The 21,733-nt window shown below is 49.8% G+C and overlaps 1 protein-coding gene across 2 annotated transcripts in view; it reads right to left on the reverse strand.

The window, feature by feature from the left end:
• The window catches only part of KIAA2022 (neurite extension and migration factor), a 127,352-nt gene extending 111,882 nt beyond the window's left edge, over positions 1 to 15,470 (reverse strand). Inside the window, exon 1 of one of the 2 annotated variants that reach the window (XM_025150050.3) lies at positions 15,348 to 15,470. The gene's annotated coding sequence lies outside the window, so the exon portion shown is untranslated. Of the gene's footprint in view, positions 1 to 14,845; positions 15,001 to 15,347 lie in introns of those variants that run through there. The other variant, XM_015278588.4, reaches the window with a different exon arrangement.
• Positions 15,471 to 21,733: the final 6,263 nt, after the last annotated feature.

The raw sequence follows: 21,733 nt of genomic DNA on the forward strand, positions 1-21,733 counted from the left end.
CCAGAGCTGGAACCCTGCAAAGCCTGCGAGACACTGCCGAGCGGTTACACACCTCCAAGACATTGAAATAAAAGAGAGGTGTACTAAGCGATGTGGTAAATGCAATTTGTCATTTAGCACTGTGAATCTATGGATTTTAATGACAGGGTCTCATTTACATTTAACAATCAGTGTACTAGAACATTTCTTGGAAACTGGGGATATTTTCTTGTCTCAGTAGGAATACGTATAAAATTCTTCTTGATTAACAATGGAGTAAAGGAGTTCTGCCCTGAAAGCTTAGGTCCTTGGTTTCTCCCAGGCGGGATGACTATCAGCATACCAAACTCCAACCCTGACTAGGAAAGCTCTCCAAAATTCAGTTGTTTGTAATAATTATGTATTTAAAATCTCTTCTGCAAAAATAATATTATAAACCGCCTTACATTCTGTTCTCTTGTTCACTTATACCACACATCTGCTTTAGGAAAAAAACATTAACAACACATCTTGTTCTAAATAGTCCATTTTGGATGTGACTTTCAAATGCACTTACAGCAACTTAGGAGCATAAATCCCATTGAAACTCTGTGGTATTTGTGCCCTTAATGCCTGTAGCCATTACTGAAAATCTCATTCTTTTCCAGAGCTGTGGAATTATTCCAGAGGTCATACGCAGAGAAAGAAATGGCAAGTGTCAGACGGTATTTTATATTTTACAGCAATGCTATGCAGCTTTAGGACAGGAATCAAGAATACAGAACACATGCATTCAAAACCATAATGGGGAGCTTAGGAAGAAGGGAAAGACTCAAGTCAAATTTAACCAGTAAATTTGGGGATAAGGTCAATCTCTGTCGCATCCAAGTTGGCAGAAATGGGATTCTCCTTCACCATTCTCCTGGCTCACAGGGCTGGCTGCAATGTGACCGCATTTCCCACAAACACCGCCACGAGAGGTCCTGCACCGGCATCTACGTGCCAGAAACATCTCTCATTTTGGCAAGGAAAACCAACCAGCCCTTTGTTTCAGTCAATGACACAGTTTAACCAGCACAGGTGAAGTGCCAATTTATTGGCAAGCCGCAGTTAGCCTTCCTTGAGTGGGGGAGGAGGAACCCCCAGCTCAAGAGGAGCAGGTAAAGGGCTGGGCAGCTATGGGAAGCCATGGGATGGCACTATGGGAGTGTGGGGCACTCACTATGGGAGTGAGCATTTCTGCCGGAGCACTGAGCTCTGTGCCATGCACTGCCCACAGTGCACCATCTCTGTGAGCCTACGGCTCTGGGCCATGGGCTTCCTTTGCCCTCTTCTACTTTCTGCAGAAAGGGATCCAAAGAGTCATTAAAGGACATCATACTCATTGAAGCCACAGCCCCCACTTTGACAGACACCATGGCTACAATGGATGACCATTTAGCACTGCTATGGAGTCATGCAAACATGTGATGTTTCTTGGTTACATTTTTACAGGTAACATAAAGAACTTTTATGAAGTAAGGTGCACACAAGATCATTGATAGCAGACTTGGAAATAGTGTTGTTATTCCCTCACTAACAGAGAAAAGCAGACTAGAAAGTTTCCAGAGAATGCCAAGTAAAACTCACACTCCCAACATCTGCTTATAAACTGCTTACAATCAAGCGTTTTACAAAGCTTTATTGCTTTTATTCCCTCCTTCCCCCTTTCACACTACCACTTTTGGCCAATTCAATTCCTTGAACAGTTGTGCACGCTTACTGGTCTGACTGTGTATTTGCTGAAACTAACAACGAGCACCATGTAGCTGCATAACAAGAGCAGGGCCATAATGCACTTTACGGTGTGCATGCATGCCTACATTCTGCAGCTTGCACAACAGGTGGGGACGCAGCCCTGCAGGGCTGGGAACAAATTCCCCAGCTCCCAGCCCGTAAGGCCACATCCAGCACCTTGCACAGCTCCTGCTCTGCAAGGATGCAGTTTCATCAGTCTGATGGCAATTGTGCAAGTACAGCCTGTTCCTGTGTTACAGCAAACAGTGTGACCCATAACTACACTGCGCTGCTTGTTGCAGCTGGAGAGGAGTGCTGGAGCAGCCAACCCTCACCAAAATACCTGCCCATGTATACAGCCAGCTGCCTGCAGGGAAGATAACTGACCCCTGCTCTGAGCTAGAAAAACAATCATCACATCTCCATGATGTCTCATACCCTGCAAACCTAGTATCTTTCCATGAAAGACCTGAGAGCAGCCCAGCTCTTGGAGCACTGCCAAGGGAGGTGATGGAGCTCAGGCAGGGTCCCTGGGCTTTGCAGTCTCACCAGGTTTGTTTTGGCTTCCCAACATGCACAGGTTAATAAAATTCGGCAGTAAGAGCTCATCTCCACAATCATTAACTGAAGTAGGTGGAAACCAGACTAAGGATTAAAGCAGAGGCTCCCAGGAAGCTGCCACGACTTCCATGCACAGACAAAGATAGGAGCAGCAAGGCAGCCGCCATGGGGAAGAACGTGCTTTGCACATTGGCGTGTCCCACTCTCATGGAGTTCACCAGCAATGCAAGAGCAGCTTCCACCCCAGCCAGTCACCGAATTCATGACCTCTTCCCACCCATTTGGATACCAGCATATGTTCTGACAGCCCAGTATGGGGCTGAATGTCCTCAGTGGAGCTGAACCATGGATTTAGTGAAATAACACAGGTCAGGACCGAGTACTCCTTCAAAAGAAGGTTTTGGTGTGCAGCACAGCTTTCCCTACCAATCATTCAAGCCATCTCCGTAAGACCACACCATACCCAAACACACACGAGATGTGCATTTCCAAGGTGCACTCATCCTGGGCTTTCTTTTGACAACTGTATCTTTGCTTTGCACTCACAGGAATGATTTGAAATCGAACATCAAAACATTACATTACAAAACACCAATTTTGCTAACTTACGGTGGATTAACAACGTAGACATTCACTTTATTCCTCTCAAATTTCAGAATATTAGAGTTCAAATGAGTGTTAAAACATAAAAACGGACTTACTGTCTGCCTTCTTTCCCAGAACAACCAGATGTTGCACCCTGTTCTTATAACACGGAGGCGAGGAACACAGCTTTAACAGTGCTAAAGACCACTTCCAACCCAGTTATTCTGGTTCCATCATCCTCATACTTCACTTGTAGTGCTCATGCAGGCCCACGAGGCTTCCCACTAAGTTCTATGGGAACCAGGCTCCAACAGACACTCAGATTCACAGCTCCCAAGGGCGCCTTCTGCAAAGTGCTGGTCTTAAGGGTATTTACTGCTAACTATGCCATAACCTGCAACAGTATCAACTCAGCGTTTCTTTGTTTTGATTCTGCAGTAACATTTACCTGAGGACAATTTTGAGGACTACAAGTTTCAGGAGAAGGGAAATGCATTCAACAGTTGGTGTTGAGCTCGGATCCCACAGCAGGCAGCAGTACTGCTGCTGACCCGTCCGCATTCCTTCAGCCCACTCACCTGACTATTCAAGGGTCTTCCCACCATTTACTCTTACATCTTGCTTTGCAACGTTATTCTGACTATAAGCACCCTGTACGTTTCTTATCTGAACATCCTTTGCATGAAGTTGCCCCTACACCCCTACTGCTTTGTTACTGCCATAACAAAGTGCTGTTGTTTAAACTCATACCAGTTACCCTCACCTTGTGAGGGGAAACAGGAAGATTTAAACGGAGCAACCCCATTTTCCATTCAATTCCAAAAAGAAGCCTGTTCTCTGTTTTTGCAAAATGCAAGCTAATACTGGATAGTCCTGGATACCCAAGGCTATCACATTCTCCAGGTAAACATGGGAAAAAAGAAAAATAAAGAAGTAACTCCAGGATTTTGAAAAGACAGCAAGAGTTGGACATGAGATTCTGTTAGCCTCCAATGAAGGTCCTAGATATGGTTGTTAGCAACACACAAAAACAGCGGAAGATGAGAATCAGCAGTTTCTTTTATCCTACTACCTGTGCCCACACAGCAAATCACCCAGCTAACCAACTCCAAATAGCTTCTCTTTCCTGCACATGCTGGAGGAAAAACAATGTGTGGCACTGAGCCCCTGCAACCCATGGCTTCAGACCATATAGCATCTTACCTGGAGCCCTCCCTTTGATGCATTTACTTGCATGTTAGCAGTTTGATGCACACTTCCCAGAAGGTAACTCATTGTGCATTTTTAAAATGAAAGGAACTACACTTTTTTTTCATATTTAAAAGTTTCTGACTCACTTGGCTGGATGGATAGCCTATTCTGGAATTTTAAGTTGCCCGACAGTCCTTGACAGTACGGTTGCCTTTCACATCATTGTCTTGTAATGCAACAAATCTCACTTGAAACATCTTCTATGCCCTGAGATGTGCATAGTGCAATAGAGAAAATCTGATACAAAAAAATACATAAATACTATGCCCAGAGAACAACTATCTTATGACTTGGAAACCATACTTCCTACGATAGACTCAAGGAGACAACCTCATCTTAGTTTCTGGTAGAGGAAGTTGCAAGGAATGATGCATGATTAGATAGGCAGCACGTAGATAAACGTCCACAGACAGAGAGGTGAGAGCTGACAGCCAGTCCCCACATTTCAGAGTCAAAATGCAGTTAATAAAACACTGAGGTTCTAACTGGGAGTTAATATTCCACCTCGAATGGCTGCAGAGGAAGTCCTGAATGCACACTCTGATCACCCAACAGTCAGAAAACAAGCAGAAGAACCTCACATTTCTTATTGAGAAATGCAGCACTTGAGTTTTTTTAACGCTTGTGTTTGTGCGCTTGCTGTTTTGAATTCACATGGAGATTTGCTCTGAGCAGAGAGCTGCCTCTCTCTTTCTGAGCTAGCGTTTGCCAACGTCCCTTTCTGCTGTTCCGCATCGTAATTCCCCCTCCCATTTACACACTGTGCTCACAAGCGCTCCCATTCTCCTCCTCCCTCCCACGCAGACACTTCTCCTTGCACACTGGGACACGTGAGTCAGCCCAGCCATTTGGCCACTTCCCATCAGGGAACATCACCAGGGCCCAGAGGACACACAAGGATATATTTTTAATTCCTGACTATCGCTCCGCCAGCAGTGCTTTCCTCGGCAGATGGACAGGTGCCCACACCTTGGAGCTCGATATGACATGCATAAGGCTGCCAATGCCAATTCCACGTACCGTCCGCAGATGCTCACAGCCTACCAGTGCACGCTCTGCTCCTGGGAGAGAAAACTGATGTTTTCGATACAACACAGCCTCTCCTCTGCAGGATACAGCTCTTTGCATATATCTGCTAACAACATCTTGGTATTTCTCCACCCCCTCCCACCGTTCCTCATTTTTGTCGAACTCACCAGCATTTGTTCTGGGATCTAATTAAGGTCCCTTATCACCATGGCAAGAGGGGGGCAAGGGCTAACAAAACAGCATTAATGAACTGATTGTTTTCACTGGGCACATACACTGTTATAATCCTTAAGAACAGTACATATCTACATTTGGAAAAAAAATAATCAGATGAAGTCTGTGTTGTTTACATTTTTACAAGAGCTTAACTAGAAGCCCATGTAAAACTGGCATAATCCAACAGCAACCAAGAACTTATTTTAAAGGGAGATTTATGTTGGTTAGGACAGACAACTTCATCTTATTTTCTCCTCCACACACATGCAGAAGTCTTGTGCCTACCATTTGACCCTCCTTCGAAGAGATGAGCTTCCCATAAACTTCATTAGTTAGATGCAGTTTTTATAGATAATTCAGAACCTCTTCCCACCTTTCTGGGTTATTAAATCTATTAGCAGCCCAGGATAACATTATGTAAGTACTGTTCATCGCCATTATGCAGTAGAATTAGAAGAGAGCTGTTAGAACCAAGTTTGCCTTGTTTCCATCTCATCCTCTATATGAACTCAGACATCGGAAGCAAAATCACCTACATGGGGCACTGCCTTTGATAATGGAGACAGAGACGAGAAGGAGGAGAGACCAGGAGGAGAACAAGTCCATAAGGGAGGATGATACACCTATTTCAGGTGAGCTTAAGAGATAAGCTATGGTGTTTTCTTGCCCTGCAAGCATTAATTCTACCTTCCTCTCTAAATTTGTCTCCTTGTTCTTTCCCCTCATTTTCAATCCAACTTCCAGTCACATACAGTTGCATACCACCTACAGTCAACCCAGACCAACCCTTGGAAGGATCCCCTTCAAGAATTGTCTAGTTCAAGTGCTACAGAAACTGTTCCTCACATCTCTGCTCCCTCCGAGTTTAGGTTCAACTGGCTCTCCAGATGCCTTTTGAAGAAACTGCTAAAATGGGTCATTTATTATTATTATTATTTACAGGAAATCACTCCTGGCCAGCAGTAATGCTCAGAAAGATCTCTCTACCTTTTACTGGAACAGAAAGCTTCAGAAGAATAGCATGAACCTTTTAATTAAGCATGATAGTTCCTCTGTGGCATATAAAAGGAGAGAAAGTTCTGCTCACAAAACCTCAAAAACTGCCATATTTTTCAGCACTTAAGAAGATGCAATGCAAAACGTGCAGGGTCTGCTTTATTCAAGAGCTGAACAGTTGGCTGGTCCAAAAGGCTTTAGCTGAAGCTGCGCTGGAGCCACACATCCTTGCAGAAGGGGCCTGCTGCCAGCATGGTCGCAGTAACACTTTGCATATGAAACGCAAACTTACTTACGCTCACTGCTTCAAAGTACAGGTCCAGACCCATCTTCTGTCCTGCCTGCTTGTCAAACACTGTCCTGCACAGCTCAGCCTGCCCTCTAGCCAGCCAATCATCTCCTGGTGGAAATGGGCTCTTCTGCTGCACACTCAGCTGAGCATTGAACACTGCAAATAACGCTCGTCACGGCTTGTTTGTTCGCTCGTCCTCTCTGCAGGAGCAAAGCATCTGCAATGGCTGTGATGGCTTTTAATAAATGCACGTTTGCTCTCAGTGTGGCACAAGACTACAATGTATGACCGATACAAACAAATGCAATTCTACATGTCAATGCATGTTCACAAGAGAAGCAGCCCTCGCACCACACCAGAGTTAGTTGGGTAGTTGTCTGCACAACCCAGGACTTTGCGACCCAGCGTGTGGCACTGCTGCCCTGGAGCCAACAGGACCAAAAGACCAACACGAGGTGACTGCTGAGCATGTGAGATGGGTGCATGGCAACACACAAAGGGACCGTAACACCAGGGATGACCATGAGATTCAGAAGAAGGCAATTCCTCTCCAAACGCTGATTTCAGAATCAAGTTCTCCACAAACTGAAACCTACTTGGCATTGACAAACACCACACAATTATAACTTGGGCCTCCTGATTTTATCTAGCCAATGAAATTCAAAATCCAGGAGCCCTGTGCTCACCGCCGATACATTCAGAAAACAACATGCTGTAATATGAATGCAATAAACAGACCAGTGATGAGCATCGCTCGTCTCTGACAACTGACTGTGCTGATGAATAACACTTCAGACAGATTAGATCGCCCACTAACTACAACCACCATCTTCCTATGTCCAGAAGCCATGTGCTTCTCCAATTAATTGCTCAAAACTAATTGCCAGATGTAATTTTGAGCCGGCAGTGTCTTCGTGCCTTCCTCCTCCCTGATCTATTCCCTTCACAGGCAGCCCCGTGCCCAGTAGCCTTCCCCATTCCTTGTGCTCAGGCATGATGTCCCAGACCTGACCTCCCCATGCAGCTTTGGAGCAGATCTCTTCCAGGCAGCTGACATTTAAATAACTTCTGTATTGACTTTCCTCTGCAGCATCTCGAGCCCTCCTTGTTTTCCTTGTGTCCATATTCCAATTCAGCTCTGTGCAGCTACGGCAGAGGATATTGGAACAGAGCCTGACTGGTAATCAATGAACACCTCCACGCTGCAGCTCCTCGGACACACAGCACAGGAGATTCTGCTCTCTTTGTGCACACATTCAATGTTTTGGATAAACTTAGAGAAGCAGGAGAAGGTTCTTCCCAAACCTGCAGCACGTTTCAGACACCGCTAAGCCTGTGAACTTTCCTTTAACTCGCATTAAACCGATACAACTTTTAATTAAAAAAGTAATTTTGAAAAATTGCTTGTGCGGTGCATAAGGTGATGTTCAGACAGCATCACTGATCCCCAGAGTTCTGCAGCCTTGAGTTTAATAAACTGAATTTTCAAAAGTAAACACAGCTTGCATCAGCACGAGCCTTCTGCTTTGGGCCCAGATTCTTCATCCGTGTTGCACTGGCCCTCAGAGCCAGACCCAACCCCACGTCCCCGCTGCACCTCTGGCCAATGGAACATGCTCTCTGGGTAGAAGCCAATCCAAAATACCCTCAGGTTTCCCTCTGTACAGCTTTGGTAACTGTTCACCTGTTCTGCTTGCAAGGGTTGTTAAATAAGTCATTTCACTTCTCTGCCATGCCAGCAAGGCTCTGTTTCTCCCTGGGCTGGCTGGCTCCTTGACACAGCCCCAAGAGGTGGGCCATGGAGCAGCAGCACTGTGCTGACCCCAAACGCTGGGAGCTCGCTTATTAATTCAACATCATTAAATATAAATACAGTGTTTACCACTTTCACCCATGCTTATTTGCATTTCTGTTGGTTTTTTTTGTTTTGTTTTATTTTTTGTTTGTTTGTTTTTAACTTTAATGTCATTAGAAAGGGCAAAAGAAGTCCCCTTGATGTTTCCTTGCCTATTCCACCAGGACACCGCAGGGCTGCATCTAATTTCTTGCTGCCAGTGAAACCTAATGCAGGTCAAGGTCAGGCTGGGTGGGGTCCTGGGCAGCTTGATCTGCTGCTTTATCCAGTGGTCGGCAGCCCTCCCCACAGCAGGGCTTGGAACGGGATGATCTTTGAGGTCCCTTCCAACCCAAGCCATTCTATGGTTCTATGATTCTAAACAAGTGTGCAAATACTTCAGCGAGGTCTGATTTTAGGCTATCTGACAACACGTACAACAACTCCAGAAGACCCAACACTCCTCTATCTGAAGAGCTCTACTCGGCAGATCAGCCTTTCAGAGATGTGCTAGTTTCAGCTGTAACAAGCTCTTCACACTTTTTGTAACTAATGGGCTCCACATATTCATCTCCAAAGAGCATAAATTCCCTTCCTCCCTTTCCCTTTTAAATAAGCCAGGCAACATTACAAAAAATAACATCTGTGCCGCAGTTATGCAAGAAGCAGCATGATCACCATTAAACTGAACACTATAAAAATAGCTGAAATTTTCAAAATACATATAAACAAAGGTCTGCCTTTACACCCTGAGACCAGGGACATTAACAGTGCCACCTCTGCTCCTTGCTCATTCCGAGCTCCTTGTTCTTCACCGGTGCTTCGCGGCTGCGGACGGGAAGTTCCAACACAGGTGGTATGGACAGCATGAGCGGATTGATTCTGGATGGAAAGGGCTCGAGTGTGTCATAAGGAGATGAAGAATCCCAAAAGCAATTTTAGTACGAGTATTCATTTTATTGGAGTATGCAAACAGTGCTACGTATTTTCTCGTAATAGTTAGCAAGCGTTCTCTTCTCATAAATATAGGTCAACAGAGCTAAACTCTGTTTTTGCCTCAACTCCCACTTTAAATGCATAAAGAATTAGATTTTTAAGGAGCGGAATGAAAGAAATGGTCTATTTCATGCTATTATGTGCCCAGCCAAGGATCCCAATGGGTTTGTTTGGGCTTTAAAAACAAAACAAAAAACCCTTGGCATTTGTCAGACTAAAACCATTTTTCTTTGGTCTTTGCACAACCATCCTTTCCAGATTTGAATAAATAACATCAAACAAATTCTTTTGACTCCCATTACCGTGAAGCACACAGAAGTTGCTCGAGGAGAGACAGAGTGATGCGGGAACATGTCAGAGAGCAAGGAAAGAAGAGGAGCACCCTTCACCACGGCCACACCACACACAGTACAACACCCCTGGCACTGAGTGGCTGCCGGCATCCCCTCCCCATCCCACAGTGCTGAGGGCTGGGTTCAACCCAAGAGAACGACTGTGTGTCGTTCCTCTCCTCATTCCCAGCACCACGGCCAGCTGCCAACATTGGAAGTGAGCCTATGGCCCCTTCAAATTCACCCCAAGCCAACTTTTAGGGGATGGCACTCACCCCCAGCATTTGGCCAGAGAAAATCTGAGCACACAGGTTGTACACACAGAGGTGAGTGTTGTAAATGAGAGAGGAAGGACAGAGGTTGTTAATGAGAAAAAACCTGATAGAGGGACTGGGATACCATGCTTGCTTAAGGTGTTAATCAGAAATCAATAATTCTATCCATCTCTCGTGCAGTGGTCACCACGTCACAGCCAACAGCTACCCCACTCACACAGTGCCTTAGAACAGACCCTGCACACAAAGGTCACAAAGTGCTGCATCCCAAAGCCACACGGCTGCTGCACATGGACACCAACACTGAGCCTATGGGGAACCTACATCCAATGCAGAGCTGCCCAATGCAGCAATACATTCTCAGTCATTCTGTTCAAGCCAATCCAAAAATATATACCTTCAAACCACTGACTTCCTGAAAGCAGAGTGCAAAAAGGCTGTGTGTTAACCACTAACATGGGGACAGGGCAGCTCAAATGGGAGACAGACCCTGGCAAGGAATTAGCTCACATTAAAGAAAGGAGCAGGCACAATAAACAAAAGCGTTTTTGCTGCAGCACATATTCCCCATCAAGCGATAAGCTAACCAGGCAAATACGACAATTAAGCGAGCGAAGGTTACTGGGTGAGGACAAATTATTTTCCTGCAGGAGGTTCCAGCTGATGGCGTCTCCATGGGTCACCCCATGGCTCCAGCTCTGCTTCCAGCCCCAGGGGCCAGTGAGGGTCCCATGCCCCAGCACAGCCCACATCAGCCCGTATACTCCTGCATGAGCTGGCAGCGTCTACCTGATGTGTTTCAGAACCAATACATCACAAGCACAGGGAATCTAGGACAAGCTGCGACATGGACAGGTGGTTTTGATATAGTGGGCATCCTCAGATAGACATAAACAAACCATGGGAAATCACCGCCAGCACTCCCCGCAGAGGCAGCAGGAACACGAGATTTGTGCTTGCTTTAACACGAACTGAACAACGGTGGTTAGTGGCAGGCTTCCCCTTCTGCCCTTCCCGAATTTCTACCCACCTCTCCACATTAAGTCATGGCAATGCACCAAGCCAACCTTCTCACACACCATGAGAATCCTGATGCAATGGATGGGAAAGCGCTATTATTTTATATATATAAACGTATAGCTTCAGCCAAAATACTAAAAATTAAAAAAGAGCTTCAGTGGCACTTCTGAAGAATTAAAAAAGAAAAAAGAAAAAGAAAAAGAAAAAGGCTTTGGAAGCTTTAGATTTGAAGCTTCACAAGCTTCTTATGAAAAATGCAAGCTTTGAAAAACTTCTGAAGATTTAATGTTCTTACACTGGGCTCTTCTACTGCCAATGGACTACGGATGCTGTAACTAATAAAAAATAATTAATGCCAATAAACAGGCTTTTCCATAAAGCCTCAGCTTCTCTTCTCTATCAAAGGCCCGAGCCATTCACTGGCACATTGTGCAGAGAACAAAATCCATGGGGCCCCTCCTGCCTACAGCTCAGCACCAAAGCCTCTTGTCCAGACAGAGGGCTGAACGCTAGCGACCCCAAAGCTACGTGCCACATGTGCCAGGTACATAGCCACTGCTCTGCTGGGAATCAGTGGCCAGTCTGCGCGGTCCAGGGAAGCAGAAGCACGCGCTGGGTCGTGCACAGAGGGATGACAGCCACCTGCTGAGACAGCGACCTCAGTAATGGCAATGACCAATCAGAAAGGTGTTGGAAAGGGTCTGGCAAATGGAACAGGTGAGCAGCGCCAGGCCTTTTGGACCAACATACCACGGTCATACTGAAGGGACAGCAGTGGAATAACTGGAAAGGATCCACCAGGAACCTCACACCCACCCATGTTCTTAAGGCACGGCACAAAAATTATTAAAAAAAAAAAAAAAGACAAATGAGACAAACGTGATCGATAAACGGAAATTGCCAGCAGAATTTTCCATCATGGGAGACTATCCAGACAAGAGCTTGGATAAATCACACAAATTGGGCATTTCACAGTAAGAAGAGTTGCCAGAGCTTTGTTAAACCGAGTAGTACTGCGGGCTGAGCTTGTGCTGCAGCACCAACCCCTCCTGCACAGCTGAGGGTCAGGGCTCTGCCCGGACTCGGGGCTGAGCCGTGCTGTGCAAGGCTGCCACGGTCCCACAGACACAGCCCCAGCACAGGGCCGCAGCATCACCCGCCTGGGAGGGACACAGAAACACCTGCAAATGAGGAATTGTCGATATTTAAAGTTTTAACACGAGCTAGCAAACGCCAGGGATGAAAGAAAGCCTGGGATGAAAGATCTCCGTGACACCTGCTTTGAATAAAAAGGCTCTGCTACAAAAATATCGGAGACCTGCTGGTCTAGAGCCTTTGCTTCATGCCATTCCCCAGACGTCAATTTGCAAGAGATGCACACAAAAGCAGCATTACACAGATTACATGCTATTCCCCTGAACTGCAAACAAAAATCCACCCGGCGCTGCCGCACCAAAGCCACCTTCCATCCACCCGCATGGAGCCTTCATTACGGAGCAGGGATCAGCGCTGCTGCTGTGCACACAGCAGCTCCCAGCACCACCTCTCCTGCAGCTCAGCTCCACCGGATCCCAAACCTCTGCATGTCCACGGCTGCAGAAGCATAAAGCCAAAACTGTGCACCAACAGCAGGGCAGCTCGTCCTGAGCTCCTGCACCCTGCAGATAGAAGCCAAGCCCAAGTCCGGATGCTCAAACCAGCTCACGGCCTCCAGCACTCTCAGTGCGACAACAGCCTCAATACACAACAAGAAGCAGTGCCAGCACTGCAAAGGCACCTGGAGTCTGACCCTTGTGGCAGGGACAGCCCTTTCCTGGGGTAGGCGACACTCAGGGGAGCGCGTTGGCTCACTGCTGGCTCTGCCACAAAGCCAGGCGTGCCAGCACCTTGCAGAACACATGGAGATGGGTACAGAGCTTGCTCCAGTGGGGCTGGAAGCACAGAGATGCAAGCAGCAACAGAAAGCACAACCTGCTGACAGGTGAGAGTGCGGCACCTTGCACGTAACAGGTGGATTTCGTTGATGTTATTTTGCTCCTAATTCTCCAAGTGTGTATATATATATATATATATATATATATATATATATATTTAATTCCTTCAGATCAACAATGGTTATTTCTGAGAAACAATCACAACCCTATGGTGTTTGACATCTGCTCTGCTGCTCTCAGGGCTGAGCACAGAAGGAACAGCCACAGCACTGCACGGGACAAGGGCAAGCTCTGGTGTGCGCACTGATCTTCCCTCTGAGACAGATTATTTCCCAAGGCCACTTTCCATTTGCTTGCAGCAGGGCATAAAGTTTACAGGGACCATTTGTCGCTGTGATCAGGGCAATGAGCACAGAGGGCCCATGGCTGCTGTCACCCCAATGCAACGGAGGAGAGCCGCTGCTTTCCTGCCCTGTCCCTGGGTGCCAGCCCACACGGGCTTTGTGTGGGGACGCTTTCTCCCTCCGGGTTCTGCATCCCATACATCATTTTCCAAAAGCAGAAAGGAAAAAGCCGCACCAAGCCATCCACAAATCACCAGCACAGAGGAGGGCCCGCCACATGCCCCACGCACCGCACTGCTGACCCCGCTCAGCTACTCACGCTACAACAGAGCAACCGCAGCCTTCTCCTTCCTTTATACCCCAGAGAGACCTTCAGCGCCCGGAACCGACCGTACAACGGGCAGCGGGAGCCCCTGCTCCAAAAGGCGACGGCAAACAAAAAGAAAAGGAGAGCAGGGGAAGGCCCTGAGCCCCGCAGCACGACGCGGCACCGGGACAGGCGGGCCGGGCCCCGCTCTGCTCCATTCATACGGCCGAGCAGGGCAGCGCCGGGGCCGGCCGCCTTCCCCCGCGGCCGGATACGCGCTCACAAAGGTACCGCACGCCGCGCGGGCCGGCAGGGGCTCGCTTTCTTCCCTCGCTCGGAGCTTTGGGGAAATAATTATTCACCGGCCCCGCCACCACGAGCGGAGCCCAATCGGCGCAGCTTTGTACGGGCCGCCGCCACAGCTCCATCGCCGCCCGGCCTAGCGGCGGTCCCCGCGCTGCCCCTGCCCGGCCGCAGCATCCCGGGCACGGCCGCCTCCTCCCCTTCAAAATAAAACGAAATAAAATAATAGAGCGTTGGCGCGTGGCAGATTTATTCACCGAGCGGGTTGATTTATTGAGCAGACTTGACACACATCAAACCCTACTACGGGCTTACATAATTGTTATCCGCTCGCAGCTCCGCTCCTTTTGTCAGACGCGTTCGGGAGAAGCGATGCGACAACGGCCGCGGCCGCAGCCCGGCCCGGCTGCTCCCCACCTGCGGCGGAGCCTTTGTGCTCCCCGGCCGTGCCCGGCCGCCCCGCAGCCCAACGCGCGGGGCCGAGGCCGCTCCCGGCGCAGGGCAGGGCCGGGCCGCTCCGGGGCCGGGCCGCGGCGACCGCCGCCCGCGGCCGCGGGGCCGGAGCGCGGCGCAGACAATGCGGCGGCCCCGTCCGCGGGCAGCGCCGCCGGGCCGCTCCCGGTGCCCCGCTCAGCGCGGGGCCTACGGCGGCAGGGCCGCCCGGTGCCACACGCGCGAGGGACCGCGGCCGCCGGCGTCCCGCGTGCCCCGCACCCCCCGGCCGCGCGCGGCCCCCTCCTCCTCCTTCTCATCCTCCTCCCCCCCCCACCGCCCCCTCCTCCGCGCCCCCGCCCGCCTCGCGCCCCCCTTCGGCCGCTCCCGCCGCCGGGACTCACCTCAACGCCGGACCCGCGCGGGAGGCGGCCGCCAGGGGCCGGGGGTCCCCCCGCCCGCCCGGCGGCGGCGGCGGCGGCGGCGTTGGTGACGGCGTTGGCTGCGGCGCCGAGCGCTGCTCCATGCGCCCCGGGCCCCGGCGCGCGCAGGTGGACGCGCCCGCCCCCCCGCCCCTCCCCCGCGCGCCGGCCCCCGCCCCTCCCCCTCCCCGCCGCCCCCCCCACGGCCGCCGCCGCCGCCGCCGGCCCTCGGCGCCCCGCCGCCCCCCGCGGGCTGCACGCCGCCGCCTCCCGCCCCGACGCCGCTCCGCAGCCGCCGCTGCCATTGTTCCCTCCGCCGCGGGACCGCTGCCGCTCCCCCCCGACCCCAGCCCCGCGCCCGCTCCCCACCCCCCCCCTCGCCCCGGCCGCTCGGCGGGAGCGCGCACCGCGCCGCCGTTGGGCATAAAGGGCGCGCGGCCGCGGCCCCTCCGGCGGCGTGGCGGTGCGGGGCGGGGCGGCTCACCTGGCGCCGGGCCGCGGGCAGGTGCCGCCGCCTGGGCCCGCCGTGCCCCCGGCGGGGAGGGGCGGCATCGCGGCGCGGGGCACGGCCGGGCCGGGCGCGGCTGCGGGAGGGAGGAGGGCGGGACGAGGGAGGGCGGCCGCTGCCGCACCGCGGCGGTGCTGCGGGAGAGGGGGAGCGGCGGCGGCGGCGGCGGGAGGCGGCGCCGGGCCGCGGTACGGCCCCGGTGGGCGCGGGGCAGCGCCGGGAAGGAGGGACCCGCGGCATCGCCCCCGCGGCCCCGCCCGCCCCTCCCCGAGCGCCGGAGCTGAAAGTTGTGCATCTGCGCCCGCGGGGTCAGCGCGGGGCTTGGGAAACGGGGAGCGGACCCGGAGCGCGGCGCGGCTGCGGCGGGGGAGGAGGAGCGGCATCACCGTGAGCCTTCGGGCTCCGTTACCGCGTGCCTCGGTATCGAGCGGAGGTTCCTACGTTAAAGTTTCCGACTGCGGCTCGCGCGGAGCGCCGCCGCTTTTCCATCCCCGACGCTGCGCGGCTTACGCTCCGACAGGTCGGGCGGGCGCCACCGGGACTCGCGGGTGACGCTACGGGGCACCGGAGCGCCCCGAGCTCAGCGCCCCGCACGCCTGGTTCGGCGCTGCACCGCGGGCGGCCACGCGTCGTTGAAGAGCCGCGCCCAGGCCGTGCCGCACGCAGCCACGTCCCCCGGTGCGGCACCCCGCACAGCTGCCTGCCGTCGGTTTCCCTCCCAGCAGCAGCACTTCGCTGCGGGAGTTGCGGAGTTCGGTCCTCGCGGCTTTGCGCATCCCTAACGCCCGCCACGGCGCTGCCTTTAACTTCGTCCCGCACGGCCTTTTCTCCGCGGAAAGATTAAAGTAACAGAAACGAGCGTCGGCTTCACAGGCGCGCTGACGTGATGGAAGCGCAGCCGCTCGCCCGGTGTGGAGGATACTGAATTTCCAGCCTTCCACTTAAGAGCCACACGGGTCTAAGAACAGGTGCTGAGGGAGCTCCTGGCGGCAGAGTGATCCCTCAGCCGCGATGGGAGGAGTGATTCCCGGCCACCAGCACGTGGCACTGCCCTCCTTGCACCGCTAACCCCCCGGCATAGCGTGGCTGCGACACAGTGCAGTCGGTCTCCCCCAGATGGGGCAGAGCAGATGCTTACCTCTGTCCTCTTCTCCCCGCTGCCTTCAAACAACACCCTCCTGCCCAGATGACTGTTTTCAGCCACTGCTCGTTGGTCCACCCAGGAAGGGAAGTCAAGATCTACAGCCACAGACTCTGCATGATGATAACAGCTACATTCACACTCCAGAGCCACAGCTTCTTCTCAGGTGCCCGGGAGAGACGTGGAGGGAAGAAGAGGGCACAGGAGATGGGAACGGAGGGGAAAGGAGGTGCTGGAAAAGCAGTCCCCGGAGAGGTCCGTCATCCAGGCACAATTGCCCCAAATGGTTTTGCTTGGGGATGGAGGCAGGGACCAGGCTGGGGAGAAGACAGCAGGCCCATAGCTGGAGCACGCTGCACAGAGGAGTGGGTTTTGTGCTGTTACTGGTAGGAAAGCGATTGGAACAGGGAATGGGAAGCACTCCATGCACAGGGCTTTGGTTCAGGCAGGTGACCCCGTCACCTCCTTCCCCCGGTCCTCACGTGTGATTCAGTCCTGACTGCAGATGGTGGAAAAGAATTCTGAGCCTCCAAACAGTGATTCACTCCTATTGAGGCCGAAGCAATTCCTGAAGCAGGAACAAAGCTGGGATTATGAACTGCCACATGAGGAATGGCCCCTGGCCCGTCACCCCTGCAAGCTGCGCAGCTTTATCATAAAGCATGGAAACGCAGCACTACGGGGTCTGGCACTGACAAGGCCACTGGTGGCAGAAAGACTCCCTCCACGTTCCCTGGTGTTTTTGTGTTCCTTTCCAGAGTGCTGAGGAGCTGGAGAAACACAACACTGCTCAGCCCATGCCTTCCCTTTGCCCTGACCAGAGTTGTTTTGGGAATACTGAGAAAGGCGAAACTCAGAGCCACCGGGGTGGCTGAGACTCCTGCTGAGCCCGGTAAGGCCATGGAAGGAAAGAAGGTAAGGAGGGGCCCAGATTTGTTTTCCAGCCTTCTCTGCTTTATACATTCCTTGTTCCACTGGTTAATCACCCTCCAGCCCCCCAAACACCCCTCCCTCGCACCACCATCACAAGGCTGAAAAACCCTCCTCATTCAAGTCAGAAAGTTCCAGCAGATTAATAACCTCTGAGGCTCCCATGGCTGAATACAACATTAAAACCGTGGTGCTAATTGGCTCTCATCTCCCAGATTAGACCATACCTATTTCTCTATTTTCTCTCCCCCTCTCTTTCCCAACGCTTCAACTTTAAATCGCAAATCTTGGATCAGATTGCACATTTATCTTACCATGTTCCCATGGCCAAACACCTGATTATTTGTGGCTTCTGAGCAGGAGGAAATAAAAGCACACATTTGTGCCTTGGCCAAGAGGAACGCTCTGCGGACAGAGGGCTCTGTGTTCTTTCATTTCCTTGGCAGGCCTCACACCCTTGGACATTTAGGGGAGGCTACTGTATTAGTAGAGGAAAGGGGGAAAAAAGAAAACCACCAACCAACCAAAACACAAAAAAACAACCCAGCAACTACAAAAAAAGGCTTAAGAATGGTCTGGTGTATTTGCAATGAGCCAGAGCACAGGTTAGAACAAAATCTGGAGAAAGCAAAAGGATCAGGATACACGCAAGGAGGAAGTGGAGGTGAAGCAAAGTGAGACCGACACACCAAGCAGCCCCTGCTCACCAAATTCACTGCTCGGGCAGCGATCCTTGGACCAGCAAGAAGCCGGCTTGCTGTACATCCATCATGGATTTGATCCACTCGCAGGCAGTAAATCTGGTGAACCAGGTTACATGGGACGCCTCTGCTACGTGCACAGACCGATGAACCACAGACAAGCAGTAGGTGGTTCTGGCCCTAACCACTGCTTTGGCCAAGCTGCCGTGCATCTAAATATCGTGGATGAGCACGGCAGAGTTGAAAAGAGCTGGTGAGAACTCTGTGCCAACAGATGGCAACTCAAATTCTGTTTAGCCTTGTCATCTTTCATGCTACGCTGCTGTCTCCGTTTGGGGCGGGCTGCATGGAAACGGGAGGCGAATCGCATTTCCTTGTGCGTCTTGGATGCACCCACATCTACATGAATAGAAGGGTACAAATCCTGGGGGTTTACTACCTGTTTTTCTTCAGGACCGTGGTTCATTAAGTGCAAGAAAAGCAGTTTCATTAGCATGCGTTAACCAGTGACTTTCATATTACCACCAGTCTCCAATCAAAGAGTCATTTACAGAAAACAAGGGCAGAGGGAAGAAGTTGCTTTGGCAGCTTTAAGATTATACGCCCAAAGCTTTATACCCTCTGTCTTATATTTTTATGTTAAAGCATCATGAGATATTACCATATTTTTCATTATTATTTGTGGCACTAAATACTGAAGCACGCAGTGCCAGATGGCTAATATTCAGAATAAAAATAATGCAAGGCCAATCATGTATTCATCCCACTTTCCCAACGCACACAGCTAAAATATTAGCAGGCTTAAAATCTGGTTGGTTTTTTTTTTTCCCAGTGTAGAAGAATAGCACATTACAGAATTATATGCAGGCATATAATCATATAAGTGTGCATGTATAAAAATCTGAATTTCCATTTTATCTGTGTGTTGCAAGGATCTTAAACATGGGTGCATCTTCTTTCCCTCTTTGGTTTTCCTTAGTGGGCAAAATAACCTAAATAGTGCTGAAATGCTTTAGGAACATAAGAAAAACCTTTTCCCAGAGACTGTTATTGGTACAAAATACTTTTTTTTTTTTTTTTTTTAATATATAAACAGCTTGAGTCCTAAACTTAACCAGATGGAAACGTGCCTACAAAGAATTGGATCTAATTCAGCAGAGACTGACAGCCAATAGATGAGCCAATTTAGACCATCGTATGCCAAAAATGGTCAATCATGTTATCTTATGTGTGACTCTGCTCTGGCAGATGCCTACTCTATCCAAAGGACTCTAAGCATCTTTTTGGAAGACAGGATTATTTTACACACGCTTTAGAAACATCATAACAATGCTTGATTTTTCTGGAAATATTCCATTTAGTTTCAGCATTTTCACAAGGGATTTTCATTAATTTGAGGATATGTGGTGTTTTAATCATCTCCTCGCAGAAAAAAATAAAATAAAAGCTTTCCAACCCAACAAAAACTGAGCTGCAGTTCAATGAGAGTCCCCTATTTATTTTAATATTAATAAAAGGACAGTTCTACACCCATGCAAACCAACTTAGCTGGCTTCCTTGGGCAAAACGTTTACTTTTGAAAATAACAAGAAACACAATGGTAACTACAGGTTAAATATACTTTAATCTCTCAGCAACTTCCCAAAAATAAAGGCTAAGGTAAAAATTAAAGGGCATTTTTTATAGTCAGAGGTGGTTTTTGTTGTTTTCTTTCTTTCTTTCTTTCTTTCTTTCTTTTGGTAGCTCAGTCACTCAGGATATCCCATTTAACCTTCCAGAGAGATGCTGAAGGTTTGCTGTTCTTCTGCCTCAGCCTGCAACACAAAAGGATCTCTTCCCATCTCCACCACAACACTTACGCTCCTCCTCTAGGAAATGCAGGGCATGCATGCTTACTTTTTTTTCCCTTTCCACCTTGCATCTACTTTAAATAAAAAACAGTAAAAAGGGGGAAAAAAATCCTTATTCAGTTATTAGCCCATCCTAAGGGCATAGGGCAGCTTGGTTAGCTCTGCAACACATCACATAGCCTATAGTAATGCCCCATACTTGCTGTCAGCGTGGTCCCTGTTTACATTCAGTCTGATTTTCAGCTTCACACTGAAGCCCTGGGAGTTCTCAAGTGATGAGATTTCTCTGCCCCCCAGATTGAGCCTGTAGTTTGGACTCTTCCCGACAATCACATGCGAAGTTGTGATTTCATTTCATACAGTAGATAATGGCAGTACTGCGTGAAGCAACCTTACCTCACACAGCAAAAAGAAGTCAGGCAATTGATCTACAGGATCTGTGGCAAGGTCTCCATTGTCAGCCTTTATTCACAGTCATCTGTGATGATAGTACCAAGATTTTGAGACCCATGGATGTTAACCTTGACTGAAGTCCCCACATTTGGATGTATTTTGAGGTCTTCCATGAAGGACAAATGCACATTCTCACCATTTTTGTACTTTATTCCTGTTCTCTTCAAACACAGTGGCTTTTTTCCCTGTTTGTAATCAGCAACTTCTGGTCAAACAGCACAAAGAGGCTTAGACAGCACTAAGAACTTCCTTCACATATTTGCTCTCACTACTGCTAGCTGTTGTGTGACCCGTGACTCAAAACTATGGTGGCAACAGTTGGATAATTCACTGAATATTACGGGTTTTTTTCAGCCTATGTGGCCACGTTCCTTTTTTAGCACTTGTTTTAGAAAAGAGCACCATCTGAATTCAGTTGGCTACGTTGCCACTAACATGGTAAACCAATGTTTTCCGAAGCTTCTGCACAGCCATTCTAACAGCTCTTATAACATGTTCTGTAATGATGACTTCAGAGCAAGTGTGCATTAAAACAAGCTGGTGTTGCCTTCAAAATATACCAGAGGGAATTTTGCTCTCTGCGAGGAACTTCAGTCAGAAACGTAACAAAGTAATCTACCAAGGAATCTTTTCTTGCAAAGAGACACAGCTCTTCTACTTGACTGGTTACACTCACATCTTGCAAGATCAAGGCCTTCTATGCTTAGATGACACGCACCTCTGAGCTTACACCTCTTCTAACACTGCCCATTTCATTTTAAATTGTCAGTGAGTTGCTCTGAACCACAAAGCTGTTAGTCTGTGTTCACTTCCTATGTAGATAGCACCAGTCAAGTCAAAGCACTCAACAAGCAAGGACTTGGTGAAGTCCCTCCTGTTTCCTCTTCTGTTCCCTGCCAAGTTCCTAGGTTAACTATTTTCACTTAATTACCTCCTGCAGTCAGAGAGAAATAATCTCGTGAGGAACTACTTCGTAGTCTCTCTCAAGCATTAGGAATGTGACGTGGTCATTTAAAGAGAAATCCACCTGGATGACAACACGGGTCCTACAGTAAGGCTTTTTGCCCCCACTCTGGGACACGGCCACTCCATTGCCATGACCACGTGCATCTCACTGCAGCCAACTGGAACACAACCACGCGTGTTCAACACATCACAGGCAGTTTACAGACTCTTCAACGTTTCTAGTTGACTGCTATTGCATGAGTCCTGTAAGTCGTCAGCGAGCAGTGCAGCCTCTTAGTCTTCTGTTCATCACGTTCTGACTGATGCGAGCTGTCAGACTAA

The sequence above is a fragment of the Gallus gallus genome, chromosome 4, assembly GCF_016699485.2.
Source record: "Gallus gallus isolate bGalGal1 chromosome 4, bGalGal1.mat.broiler.GRCg7b, whole genome shotgun sequence".
Taxonomy (NCBI): Eukaryota; Metazoa; Chordata; class Aves; order Galliformes; family Phasianidae; genus Gallus; species Gallus gallus.